General features: G+C 39.5%; 1 long non-coding RNA gene across 2 annotated transcripts in view; it reads right to left on the reverse strand.

The window, feature by feature from the left end:
• LOC306640906 overlaps window positions 1–13659 on the reverse strand; it is a 59911-nt gene that overhangs the window by 8054 nt on the left and 38198 nt on the right. Inside the window, exons 3-4 of one of the 2 annotated variants that reach the window (XR_013757945.1) lie at window positions 10608–10663; window positions 3346–3785 (exon numbers count right to left, since the gene is read on the reverse strand). This is a non-coding gene — a long non-coding RNA (uncharacterized lncRNA). Of the gene's footprint in view, window positions 1–3345; window positions 3786–10607; window positions 10664–13659 lie in introns of those variants that run through there. The other variant, XR_013757944.1, reaches the window with a different exon arrangement.

Below are 13659 nucleotides of genomic sequence, written 5' to 3' on the forward strand. Positions count from 1 at the left end.
ATCAATATTGAATACTGAATTAATGAGCAAACAGTGCTCATGAAGGTTAACTGACTTGTTCAAAACCACTCAGCTAATAAATTGCTGCAGAACCAGGTCAGACCCTAGTCCTCTGACTCTGGGCTCTTTTCTTCAACACTGGGTAAAGGAAAAAGTTTTGCTACTAAAGTTTCTACTTTCCTTCCCTCCCTCCCTGCCATCTCTCTCTCCCTTCAGAGCAGTATTATCAAAGGATCAAAAAATATGATAAGCACAAGACTCAAATGACTTTTCTCCAAGTTGTTTTCACAGAGGGTGAAACAACCTAACCAGCTCTTTCTGACCAGCAGAGGGCAGGCTTGGCTGGAAATAGCATCCCAGACCCTCTATCAGGCCATCTGTGCCCTGGCTCTGCAAAGATGATGGATTTTCAACAAAAGGGGAAAACCCCACCAAGAGCTAAAAGCCTTTTCCAAATTATCTCACCTGTGTCAACTTCACTCACTTCTTTCTTAGAGTAACATAGTTACTCATTAATATGTGAGTAATGGAAGGAGGTGTTTGAGTAGATAGATTATACTGTATAGATTCTGAAGTCTGAAGTTTTAGCAGTGGCTTGATAACTAGATGACACCAAAGAAAGCATGTTGCAGCTGTATCTTTTAAAATTTAACTGAAAGGGACCTTAAAATTCATGTTTTACTGAGGACTAGAAAAATTCTCACTGTCCAGGAGTCAAACATCTATGTAGTATCAAAACTGTGACCAAATTCATCATCAGATTTACTTCATTATAATTATGTTCATGTATTTAGGCAGAGGATTATTTGAGTCAAAAACAGGTATGTAGAAATATAATGGCATTTTTCTGTGACTATTGCCCCCAGCTACCTGATGATAGAAAATTTAATCCAGTGACTTAAGGAAATTCAAAGTTAGTGATTGAAATTTTACTTTCAGATTGAAATTTTCAAATTCAGTAGTTTCATCTTCCCTTTTCCCCCAGGGCTACACCTAAGTTATTATGAGTCTGCTGTAATCCTACAGGCTTTGTGAAGGGGATCTGGTACTAGACAGTTGATCTGTATTCTTTGCTGGCAACCACTAAAGGGAACAAGTTTTCTCAAGTGTTACTGTCCTTCCAAATGGGCATCAGTTGAGCCAACAATGACTTGATTGGCCTGCTTTTATTTGGTGCCCATGCTGCTACCCAGCTCTTTCAGCTTTTGAAGAGAACAGAGGGCGCAGGGAGATTTGAGTGCTTATCTGTACCACTCCAGGATCTTGGGGAACTCTAGGGAGTTCATATGTCTCAGTTGTCTCCCTAATCCCATGGCCCATCTGACAATCTCTACCCCATGTTCTGTGTCAGGAGTTTATATGCCAGGCTGCCATCTCCAAGAATACCAAATGGAAGCAGGATACCAGTTACTCTATGTTTTCGTCAGCTTTTTTTTGCTACTGTGACCAAAAGACCTGACCCAGAACAATTTTAGAGGAGGAAAAGTTTATTTGGGGGCTCATGGTTTCAGACATCTCAAACCATAGAAGACCAGCTCCATTCCTCCGGGCTTGAGGTGAGGTAGAACATCATGGCAGAAGAGTTGGGAGGAGGCAAGCAGCGCACACGATAATCAGAAAGCAGAGACTCCACTCACCAGATACAAAATATATACCCCAGAGGCACTGCCCCAGGGACCCACCTCCTCCAGCTACACCCTACCCACTTTCAGTTACCACTCAATTAACCCCATCAGGGGATTAATTCACTGATTGGGTTTAAGGTTCTCATCACCCAATCACTTCTCCTCTAAAGCTTCTTGCATTGTCTCACACATGAGCTTTTGTGGGGATATCTCCCTCAAACCATAGTCTACTCAAGGATTCCATGAATTAAAAGTGAAAATTCCAACATCCTTCTTCCATGAATATGAGGTCTGGATAGAAATAAGGGTTTATACTATATTTAGTCCCCTGGGTTCTTCATAAATGTGTCTCATTGATCCCCAAATAGCTTTAATCTCTTCTCTTTTTATTAGGGAGGAAGGTGAGTTAGGACAGGCAGAGGAAAAATATTAAGAAGTCAGAAAAAAAGTCACACGTGGGTTGTGACATTTACTTTTTATCAAATTTAGATAATTATGGCCATTATTTTTTCAAAATTGTTTTTCAATCTCTCATGTTCTTCAAAGACCCCAGTTGATGCAAGAGTACACACGTATACATTATACCATTTTATATTGTGCTGCAGGTTTATAAGACTCTTCTTATTTATAGTATTTATTTATGCCTCAATTTTTAAAGTTTCTTTTGACTTGTCTTCAAGTACATTGCTCCTCTTTTCTGTTGTGTACAGTCTTCTCTAAAACTCCCCACTACATTTTTCATTTCAGTGTTACATTTTTCAGTTCTAGAATTCTATTTGGTTTTTATAGTTTTAACTTCTTTGCTGAAGTCCTTCCTCTCTTCAATCATTATGTCAATCTTTTCCTTTAAGTCCTTAAACTTAATTATGACCATAGTTTCAGAGTCATTGTCTGTTAATTCCAGTGTTCATGTCTTCTCTGAGACTATTTCTATTGACAGTTTTTCTTCTGGTGATGAATCACTCTCTAGTTTTATTCATATTGAGTAATTTATAATTAGACATTATATTTTTCTTTAAAATATGTGGAATTTCCATGAAAATCAAAGGGAGATCAGTAGAGGAAAGGGACCAAGGGACGGGAGGTAGGGAGGAAGGAGGACATGCTTGGAACTGATATCAGTGAAATTATATTATTAAATCGTATACAAGTATAAATATGTAACAACAAATGCTACCATTATGTACCACTATAATGTATCAATAAAAAATGTAGAAAAAAAGAGTGTGGGATTTTATTTTAGCAGAGTTAAATTACCAGGAGATCACCTTGATTCTGTTGGGGTTTGGTTTATGTTTTGTTAGAGTAGGTCTAGAATTGCCTTTATTTCAAGTCATGATTGCTAATCCTACATTGTGATTTTGTGTCTTAGCTAGATTCTCTGATTTTTTTTCTTTCTTTTATTTAAATTTTTTATTTTTACAGACTGCATTTTGATTCATTGTACATAAATGGGGTAAAACTTTTCATTTCTATGGTAGATTCTCTGAGTTTTCTTTTTTTTTTTTTCATCCAACCTAAGATTTATTTTTTTTTTAATTGTAAACAAATGGGATACATGTTGTTTCTCTGTTTGTACATGGCGTAAAGGCATACCATTTGTGTAATCATAAATTTACATAGAGTAATGTTGTTTGATTCATTCTGTTATTTTTTCCCTTCCCCCTACCCCTCCCACCCCTCTTTACCCTCTATACAGTACAAGGACACTTCCCTCTGAATGCTTGGAACTCCAACCTCCAAGCACTATGTGACCTCTGGAATCTTTGCATAGTTCTGTTCCTGGGTGATTCTTCTCAGCCAGGCCTTGTGAAGGTTCATCCTGCATTTGTAGCATAGCATTCAGTCAAAGATCCAGGAGGTCCTTTGTGCATATTTCTGAAGCCCCTTTGTTGAGCAGCATCCTCTTCTCCAGTATCCTGCCACATAATTCCAGCCACCTCGGCAGCTCCAAATCCATTATTTGTTTCTTCCACTCCATGAGTCTTCTGTTCTCTGTTTAGGCTCATTTTCCCAACTCCCTTAGTGAGTTCCTGTTCTATTAAGACTTACAGGCTTGCGATTTCAATTGTTTAATGCTGACAACAGTTTTCTGTTTCATATGTTTTCTTGCTTTTATTGTCATTGCTAATTGAAGGAGTCCATAGTCATTTCTCTGCTCTAGATTGGAAAAAAGAAAAGCAGAAAAAAGAAATGGTGAGAGACTTGAAAGCATTTGAGTCCCTCACACTCATCATAGTTTTTCCCTATAATTTATATAATTTGGTTATTCAACATCATGCCATTCACATGGGATTCCTGTGTTATTCCAAGTCTTATGAGAAAATGCCTTTGAGGTAAAAAGTAGAGGGAGCCACAGAAGGCTTGGAGAGCAAACCAAGTTGATGGTCTGTGAAAAGAAAGGGAAGTTTGGGTGTAAGAGTCTTGGTTCTAAGGAAGTTCCTTAGTCTTGCAGTTCTAAGGAAGTTCAGCCAGTCCAATGGAGACTCCACTAGCCAAAGTCATCCATCGTGGGAGTGCTATGGTCCCAAAGACTGGTTCCTCATAGAATCCTGCCACATCTACTCATTGGCTGGGAGCAGCTCATATAGGGTTGCTAGACTGGGTTGTGGGATGCCCAGTTAGATTTGACTGTGAATTTCAGATAACAATTTTTAGTATAAATAACTCTTAATTATTGCATGTGCATCCTGTGTTTTTATTTGCTAAATGTGATGCCACTAAGTAGTGAGAACACAGTGATGGACCTGAGTGCAGCAGCTGGGACCAGAGGCCAATTGCACTTTCACAGCTGGAGACCTGTGAGGCACATCCTCATGGCTGCCACAGTACTTTTTCCAGTTTGCCTTCCATTACATCTTCCTGTAGATTTCTCTTATTCCTATGCTAGATCATGTTTTGCCTTTATCACTTGCAACTCAGTGAGATCTGATTGATTTCCATGGTTATCTATTGATGTAATAACACATGACCCCCAACATTGTAGTGTAAAATAAAAACCATTATATAATATTTGTGGATTCTGTGGGTCATGAACTATGATAGATTATGAGGGAAATGGCTTATCTCTGCTCCACAATGTCTGAGGTCTCATCTGGGATGCAAATAGCAAAGGATAACACAAGTGGCTGAGGGACTGAATCATCTGATGACTTCTTTGCTCATGTACCTGGAGTCTGGGTTGAAACAATTTAAAGGTTGGGCTCAACTGAGACTTTCAGGCAGAATAGAATGCCTACATAAGTCTTCTCCATGTTGCTTGGAATTCTTCATAACATGGCTATCTCAGGGTAGTTGGACATTTTACATGCTGACTTAGGACCCCAAGCAAGATAGTTTCTGTAATCAAAGCAGAAACTTCATGGTCTTTTATAACAGCCTCAGAAGTCATACAGCCTCACTTCTGTGTCCTATTGATCAAAGCAGTCATAAGCCACCTACATTTAAAGACGTCCTTTTGATGTGAAAGATTTTATAGGCATGTTTTTCAAGTGACACACTAATTCATTGATCAAGCTAATGACAAAGTTTTTAAAAACTCCTCCTGTCTCTCAATGTCACTTGAGGACACTTTTCTGCAAGGAATACTGTCTCTTTTGCAAAATACAAACTCAAATGTTTATGAACCCATGGCATATAGTTCTTTTCCAAACATCTATTCAAACCATCCTTGAGAGCACTAATGCGACACTTTTCTGCACAATTTTTTGACTAAGTCTTTGATTAAAAATTTAAACAACTGCAACAACATGGCAGGAACATCAGAACAAGTTTATTTTCTTTATAGACAGAGACTTCCAACTCCATAAATTATTCTCTGTCATTTGCCATAAAGCTGTGGCGACAGGTTGCAACCGCTGGACGGGTGTGCAAACAGGATATGAGATCAATCCTTTATATCTTCCAAGATCTTGGGCAGATCAACTATCTTTCTCATGATCAAGTCTCTAATGATTTTTGACAACCTAGATGTCAGCAATAAAGAAATTGTTGATTGAAATGTATTTCTGTACTGTATGATGTGAGACTCTAAGCATATGGCAAACGAATTTAAAGTCTACTCTACAAAAAAATATATCTAGTAGTCTCATACCAGTAACTTTTTACTCTAAGTCTTAGTTTGCCCATTGTATAATGCAAATACTCTACCTGAGTTAGTGTGAGGACTAGAATAAGTAAAAAGAAAGCAATCAGAACATTGCATAGCAGCTATTGGGATATGAAAAAGAAACTTTGGCGTTAAACCCTCATCAGATGTTTACCAAACACTACACTAGAAACTGCTGGGGACCCGGTGATGATCAAGGGATAGTTCTTGTCATCAGAAATGTCATGGTCAATGAAGGGAGTCCCATATCTGCTATGAAGGAGTTAGAGTGTCTGAGGCTGAATTCCAGGTAGGGACTTTCCTAGTTTCCTCTGGCTAGCCAGTATGTCCTTCAGTTGACTCCTCTGTTATAATGAGAACAGTAATAACCACTTTGCCTAACTGACAGGGGTATTTTCAGTGTCAGCTAAATAGTAGGTACAAAAGCACTTGCTAAACATCAAAATATTAAAGATGGGGGTCCTTTCCTGCTAAGAGCAAAGTATGACCCATGGACCACCAGAATGGGTATAGCCTGGGAACTTATTGGAAATGTAGACTCATAGGCCCTACCCAGGCCTTCTGAATTAGAATTTACAGTTTAACAAGATCACCAGTGATTCTTATGTGTGTTAATGTTTGAAAGGCAGGGGAGAAAAAGGCAATGTGAGATCCATTAAAAGCAAACTATGGGCCCTTGCAAAATGATCAAATAAAAATTAAAAGATTAATTTATAAAAATATCAATTAAAATAAAAAGGAAACACCTCAGGGAGATACCATAATCACAAAGGTGCTTTTCCCAGATCAGCCTTATCCATTATATTCCAGATGTGATGATCCCTGTAATTTTCCTAAATATGGAAAACTTGACTGCGTAGTTGGTGGTAATGCATACTGAATTTAAAGGAAGAAAGCAAAGGAGGGAGGAAAAGAGGGAGAATATGAAGGGGGAAGAGTGGGCTCCTAAATAGAAGGAAAACTTTTTTTTGGAGGCAGTGGAATTTGGAACACATGCTTCAGACTTATTACCAACATCAACTCAGTCTCCATTATAGGACTCAGTTGTGCCAGGCATAGTGGCACAGGCCTATAATCCAAGTGGCTCAGGAGGATGAGGCTGGAAGATTGCAAGTTCAAAGCCAGCCTCAGCAAATTACTGAGATCCTCAGCAACTTAGCAAGACTCTATCTATCTCAAAATTAAAAATTAAAAAAAGGGCTGGGGATGTGGCTCACTGGTTATGTGCCCCTGGGTTCAATTCCTGGTACCATTAAAAAAACAATCAGTTTTATAACCTCCCTTCTGCCTGCCTGACTGAGCCCTGCCAAACAAGTTATATTAGCCACCTGAATAAGCAGGGCTTCTCATGCCACATTGGGCTCACTGTGGCAACTGCAATCAGGCTGAGTTGGGCAATGTGCAAAACGGGTTACTAGCTCTCACAAGGCTTCACTCAATCCTCTATTACGACTGTATCCATTGTGCTCTATTGTCTATGTTCAAGGCTGTCCCCTCCACTATGAGCTCCTTGGGGTCAAGGACAATGGCAATGACTTCTCTGTAATCCCTGAACTCCCAGCCTTTTATCAGAGGTCCACATTCTGTCAGATCCAGTGGGGGCACCCTTCCCTTGTCTTTACATAATTCCAGTTCTTCTGATCCCCTTCTGTATGTCCATCTCAAAAGTTCTTATACTTTACCTGTGCAAAGTCTTAAGATTCATTTTAAACACAGAATTTTTGTGATCATATTTCTATTCAGTCTTCTCTATGCCAAAGTATTCTCTGAAAATTTTTGGCTTCATATGTTGTTTCAGTCAGTGTTAAATCCAGAAGAAGGACAAAAAAAAAAAAAAAAAAAAACACTTTCAATATTTCATCAAGAAAATTGTTAAAGTATACAGTTTTAGATTACAAAATCACTGGAAGATTGGAAAAGTATTGTGGGGCAGGCCCAAGATGGCTATAGTTAGGCTCTGTCTCTGAGACTTCTGGCCAATTAGGCTTTAGTATGTAGTAAGGTCATAAACACCCTGATTCAGCATATGTACTCAAGGTCATAAATATCTGCTGTGAGCGTGCACTCACTTATGTAATCTGTTGGCACTGTGCCTTCTTTGACCTGCACATAAAAAGGTCTATGAGTCCATGGGGCCACCTCCAAATAAAGTGTGTCTACTACCCCAACTGCACCTCACATCTTCCTTTACCTGCAAGGATCCCCAATCTGTTTCCCAGGGTCTGAACCCTTGCAGAACAATTGGTGTAGTCAGCAAGATACCACGCAGATGAGAGAAGCCCTAGCCATGGCAGATGTGGCGGACAGTGGAGAAGGTGGTATGTGGCCACTGAGCAGCATATAGCACTTGATTGTCATGGTCCTACTAGCATGGACTTCCTTGGAGAGTTAGAATATGGTGGATGGGTTCACCCTGAGCACAGAGAAGGCTTCACAAGCTGCTGGTTCCCACCTATAAGATGGTGCCACTTGGAAGGCAACAGGACAAGTGGATTGAATCTTTCTGGTTGCCCTGTAGGTGAATATGGACCCAGCAGGACAGACTGTAAGTGAAATAGTGGAGCCCAGGCTCTGGTCTGTGGCCAAGGAGAAAAGTGGCAGTGGCAGTGCAGATGGGATGGAGAAATGGCCTGAAGAGCCATGCACATGCAGCCGCTGGGGCCGTCAAATGGTGTTTCTTACAACTCTGGGCAGAAACGGATGCAGCTTTACAAGAGACTGCCAAGATGAGGGCGTTGCAAGATAAGGAAAAGGCCTTGGAAATCAGAGTACAGTATAGAGGAGATGTGGAGGTATAGAGGAGGATCTCCATACCTTGAAAATTACCCCTAGGCCTCCCCCATACTGCTAATCAGATCAGAGAAGAAAAAGGAGGGAGATAATACCTACAAGCCTGGCCAGTGGTAATGCAGAAAATGAAACAACAGCAGTAGATGACTCTAGTGGGCACCCAGCAAGGCCTGCCCAGGTAACCAAGTTCACCTGTCAATCAGAGTTGATAGAAGACAGGAGAGACCCTGGCTACTTTGTTGTTAGTTCTGTGAGATTCAGGGGTGGATAGCATTATGTGTAGTGCCCTAAAAATGGAGAGGTTAGCCCCTGTCCCTACAATGGAGGTTGCAAAACAGTCAACACCATGGAGGCACTTAGAAAAGCAAAGAGAGCCCAGGTGTGCCAGGAACTGGCAGGGACAAGAGACTTCAGGAGATACGAGGGCCTCCTGAACCAGAAAAAAAGCCCATACCTTGGAGGTAAGTCATAATACTGTTCAGTGCTTGGTTCACTTGATGGCTCCAGCCATGATCAACTGCCTGTGTGGATGGTAGTGGCCATAGAGTCAGAGACAAACACTGTCTGGTTTGATACTACTACAGGACAAAGTAGCCAGTGAACTAAACTACACATCATCTGGACGGTGATAGCAAATGAAGTATCTCCCATGGTGATATGTACTGACAGCTGTGCTGTGCACTGGGGGCAAGTTCTGTGGCAAGAGCCCTGTGAGCTAGACCACTAGGGACAATACCTGGCCATGCTCCCCTGACTAGCCCAGGGAATGATGAAGCAGATGCTTTAGCTAGGGTGAGGTGGTTGGAATGGGCACCTCCCACCAAGCTGGCAGCTTGGTTGCATTGCTGCCTACAGCATGCAGATGTGAAAACCACAAAGAATATAGTCAATTAATGGAGTCTACCTTTAACTGGGAGTGCTCTATTAGATGCCAGTCAGGTACGTGTGATTTGTGCTCAGGATTGTCCTCATCCTCACTGTCTTGGGGTCACGGATTTGGTAATGCACAGATGTGTCCCCTTGACACAATGGCTGGTTCACTACATCAATCCTCTACCACATGTGCCTTAACACCAATTGATACATCTATGTGTGCCTTGACTGTGGTAGGTACAGCCACAAGCCTGTTTGCCTGGCCCAGTGGCCAAGCAAATCAACCTACTACAACTCACACCCTAACAGTGTTAATGACCTTGTATGGCCAGCCCATCACAATAAAGAGTGATCAGGGGCATTTTTGTCATTTCCCTTTGGCCAATTATGTACCCCCATGCTGGTACACACAGAACCTGCCAAAATACAGGCCCAAGCTGTAGGGGTGTGGTATCACTACCCAGGGAAGTCACTGCAGATGGCGACAGTGCTTTTCCTGGGACTCAAAGCTGTCATTCATTCTCCCAGGTAGACGTGATTTACCTTTATAATGCCTGTAACTGCTTTGTCCTTTTGTCTGTAAGAGCATCCTCTGCCAGTTCCATCATGGACTGAGCAATCACCTACGCCAGAGTAGAAAACACCTCAGACAGCTGGGTAGACACCAAAGTGCCTGAGAGTTCTGCTGCCAGACTACCCTGGTAAATCCAGTCTATGTCCCGTGACACTGAACACAGCTGAGAAGAACTTTCATCGTCACTTCAATATAGGATGAAACTGGTGATGGTGTCTAGTAATCCCAGATGATGGGGCTTGTCCTCTGGTTGTATGTTGCTGCAGCTTGCACTGCTATCATGGCCTGTGGATAGAGGGTTCTGCCCTGCTCACTGAGGAATCATTGCAGAAGATATCAATTGCACAGATTGTATGGAAAAGAACCCTACAGGGGTGTAGTGTGAGGCAGGCCCAAGTTAGGCTCTGTCACCAAAACTTCCAGCCAGCTAGGTTTTAATATGCAGTCAAAGTCATAAACACCCTGATTCAGCATATATACTCAAAGTCATAAATATCTGCTTGTGAGCATGCACTCACTTATGTAACCTGTTGGCCCTGTGCCTTCTTTGTTTGGCCTGCACATAGAAAAGGCTTATGGAAAGATTCAGGGGGATGCAGCCACTTCTGAATAAAGCATGTCCATATCCCAACAATACCTCACATCTTCCTTCACCTGCCAAGGTCTCCATTCTGTTTCCCAGGATCTGAACCCCTGCAGGACAAATATAAAAGAAGGTGATGTAATTTAGACAAAGAACTATGAAAAACTGCTACCACCTCTACTGACTAGTAAGGCTGAACGTGTTTTCAAATGCTTATTTTTATTTGTAACTCTTTGAAGGAATGTCTATTCAAATCATTTGATTTTTCAATTGGATTATTTGTCTTCATTTGTCTTTTTGTTAAGATGTACAAGTTCTTCATATATTCTAGATCTAGATATGGATCCACATCATGTATATACTTTGCAACTACTTTCTTCCACTCTATAGGTTGTCTTTTCACTTTCTTAATAGTACCTTTTGAAACACAGTTTTTAGTATCAATAAAGTCCACATTGTATGTTCTTTCTTTTGTTCTTTGGTTTGTTTGCTTGTTTGTTTTGCAGTCTTGAGGATTGAATCCAACAAGCCACATCCCCAACCCTTTTTTAATTTTTTAAATTTTGAGATAGGGTCTCACTAAATTGCCAAGGCTGCCCTTGAACTTGTGATCCTTCTGCCTCAGTGTCCTGAGTAACACAGGTGTGCACCACCACACCCTGCTGTTGTTTGTGTTTTGATGTCGTATTCAGAAAGTCAACACCTGCCTACTCCAATAGCACAAAGATTTTTGTTTTCTTCTAAGACTTTCATTTTATTATCTCTTACATTTAGGTCTTTGATCCTTTTTAATTAACTTTTTTATTTTCTTATGTGTTCATTTTTTCATTTTGTTTTGGAATTCCTCAGTGGCCTTTTTTTCTTTTAGACAAAGGTCTCAATAAGTTGCCCAGGCTGACCTCAAACTCATGATCCCCCTGCCTCAATCTTGTGAATAGCTGAGACTACAGATACATACCACCATGCCCAACCTGAATTAATGTTTAAATGCAGTGGGAGATGGGAGATAGGTTCAGTTTCAATATTCACATGTGAATATCTGGTTGCCCCAGCACTATTTGTTGAAAAGACTGAAGAACTGTCAGGAAGGAAGTCAGGAAGTGTGAATCCTCCATCTTTGTTCTTTTCAAATTTGCTTTGGCTACTTGGGGTCCTTTGTGATTCCATAAAAATTTTAGAATCAGCTGTTGCATTTTCGAAATAAAAAGGCAGCTAGAATCTGTAGATCATTGAATCTGTAGATCATTTTGTGGATTATCACCATATTTTCTAATCCATGAATAATATTCTTTTCTAATCCATGAACACAGGATGTCTTTCCACTGATTCAAGGTTCTATAAATTCCTATCAATAATAATTTATAAAGTTAATGTATAAGTTTTCAATTACTTTTATAATATTGTAAATGAAATTGTTTTCTTAGTTTCATTTTCAGATTGTTCATTGATAATGTGTAGAAATACACTTATATATTGATCTTCTGCAAACTTGCTGAAATAATTTACTAGCTCTGGTAATTTTTTGTGGATTCCTTAAAAATTGTTTTATATATGAGATAGTCATTCATGAAAAGAGATAGTTTTGCTTTTTTCCTTTTCAAGCTGAACAATTTTTATTTCTTTTTTTCTTATATAATTTCCCTGGCTAGAACCTCCAGCACATGTTGAATAGACCTGGTAAGATTAGCCATCCTTGTTTCGTTGCTGATAGGGGAAAAGTTTTCAGTCTTTTGCCCATTACGTTGATAACTATAGGATTTTCACAGATTCCGTTTTAGCAGATTGAGGACATTTCCCCTGTTCCTCCTTGGTTCAGGGTTTTTATCATGAAAAGGTTTTAGTTTTCTGAATGTTTTTTCAGTATCAACAGGAATATCATGTGGGGTTTTTGCCTTTATTCTATTAATGTGATGTAGTGCACTGGTTAAATTTGCTGTGTTGAAACCAACTTGCATTCTGAGATAAAGCTGAGTGCGTGTGAAGTATAATCAATTTTATGTTGCTGGATTCAGTTTCATAGTACTTTATTGAGGATTTTGCTTCTATATTTACAAGAGACATTGGTCTCTTATCAACTTTATTTATAAAGTCTTTGCATGCTATCAGGATAATATTGGCCTCAGAGAGTGAGTGAAGAGGTGTCCTTTCTATTCTTATAAGATTTTGTGAAGTATTGATTTAAATGTTTGGTAGAAGGTTTAAGTGCTTGGTAAGATTCACCAGTGAAACCACCTAGTCCTAGACTTTTCTTCGTGGGAAGTTTTTGATAAGTAATTCAATCTATTCATTGTAGATGCAGACTTTATTTCTTCCTGAGTTGGATTCAGTAATTTGACATTCTAGAAATTTGTCAGTTTCATCCAGGTTATTTAATCTGTTGGCATAAGCTTGCTCATACCATTCCTTTTTATTTTGGGAAGGCTGTTAGTAATGTTCCCCTTTTCATTCCTAGTTTTAATAACTTGAATCTTCTCTCTTTGCCATTTCACCTAAATGGTCACTTTACCTAAACATCTGTTAAGTTGGTTGACCATTTCAAAGAACTAGCTTCTGGTGTATTGATTTTTCTGTTATTTTTCCATTCTCCATTTCTCTTTTTTCTGCTCAAATCTTTTTTATCTGCTTACTTCTGCTTGCTTTAGATTTGTTTTGTTCTTCCTTTCCTAATTTCTTAGAATGAAAGTTCAGGTTATTGGTTTGAATTTTTCCTATTTTTTTGGATACATAATAACTGCATATTTAAGGGGTCCAATGTGCTGCTTTAATACATGTGTATACATTGTGCTATGATCCAATCAAGATAATTAGCACATCTATCACCTCAAATATTTATCACCTCTTTGTGATGAGACCACTCAGAATTCCCTATTCCAGCTATTTTGAAAAGTACAATATATTATTGTTAATAATAGTAACCATACTGTGTGATAGAAGACAGAACTTATTGCTCTTAAGTGTTGCTTGCTTCTATTTTTAACCTAGTTGTCTGTAGTTACAGTTTATCTCTAAGCATTGCTTTAGTGTTTCTCATATATTTTGGTATGTTGTGATTTCATTTTAATTCATCTCAAAATGTTTCTAATTTCCCTTGCGTTTTTTCCTTTAA

The sequence above is a fragment of the Sciurus vulgaris genome (assembly GCF_902686455.1).
Source record: "Sciurus vulgaris genome assembly, chromosome: 11".
In the NCBI taxonomy this organism is placed as follows: Eukaryota; Metazoa; Chordata; class Mammalia; order Rodentia; family Sciuridae; genus Sciurus; species Sciurus vulgaris.